Below are 951 nucleotides of genomic sequence, written 5' to 3'. Positions count from 1 at the left end.
GAGTGTTTGAGAGAGAGAGAGACACAGACAGAGATAGAGAGAGAGAGAGAGAGAGAGGGAGGATGAGTGTTTGAGGAAGAGAGAGAGAGGATGGGTGTTTGAGGGACAGAAGGAGAGAGAGAGACAGACAGGGAGAGAGAGACACACACAGATAGACGGAGAGACACACACAGAGATTGGGAGAGAGAGAGGGAGATAGAGAGAGAGCGAGAGCGAGAGAGGGAGGATGGGTGTTTGAGGGACAGAAGGAGGGAGAGAGAGAGAGAGAGAGAGGGAGGATGAGTGTTTGAGGAAGAGAAAGAGAGGATGGGTGTTTGAGGGACAGAAGGAGAGAGAGAGACAGACAGGGAGAGAGAGACACACACAGATAGACGGAGAGACACACACAGAGAGTGAGAGAGAGAGGGAGATAGAGAGAGAGCGAGAGCGAGAGAGGGAGGATGGGTGTTTGAGGGACAGAAGGAGGGAGAGAGAGAGAGAGAGAGAGGGAGGATGAGTGTTTGAGGAAGAGAGAGAGAGGATGGGTGTTTGAGGGACAGAAGGAGAGAGAGAGACAGACAGGGAGAGAGAGACACACACAGATAGACGGAGAGACACACACAGAGAGTGAGAGAGAGAGGGAGATAGAGAGAGAGCGAGAGCGAGAGAGGGAGGATGGGTGTTTGAGGGACAGAAGGAGGGAGAGAGAGAGAGAGAGAGAGAGAGAGAGAGAGAGAGAGAGAATAAAGAGAAAAAGTAAACGAGGGAAAATACACAACGTGGAGAGAGAGCCATATATTGATTGGACCAGTCACGCACACAAGCACAGAGCTTAAACCAACAACAAAAAAATAACAGACAAACTTGGGTTCAATGCAATGATCCGAATCAGTGCTTGTTTTCAGAAAAGTGGGAGGAGTTGAATCGGTTGAATGAATCGGTTTACTTCAATGACTCACTCATAAAGATTCG

The sequence above is a fragment of the Hoplias malabaricus genome, chromosome 1 (assembly GCF_029633855.1).
Source record: "Hoplias malabaricus isolate fHopMal1 chromosome 1, fHopMal1.hap1, whole genome shotgun sequence".
Taxonomy (NCBI): Eukaryota; Metazoa; Chordata; class Actinopteri; order Characiformes; family Erythrinidae; genus Hoplias; species Hoplias malabaricus.
This window is presented reverse-complemented; position numbering follows the sequence as displayed.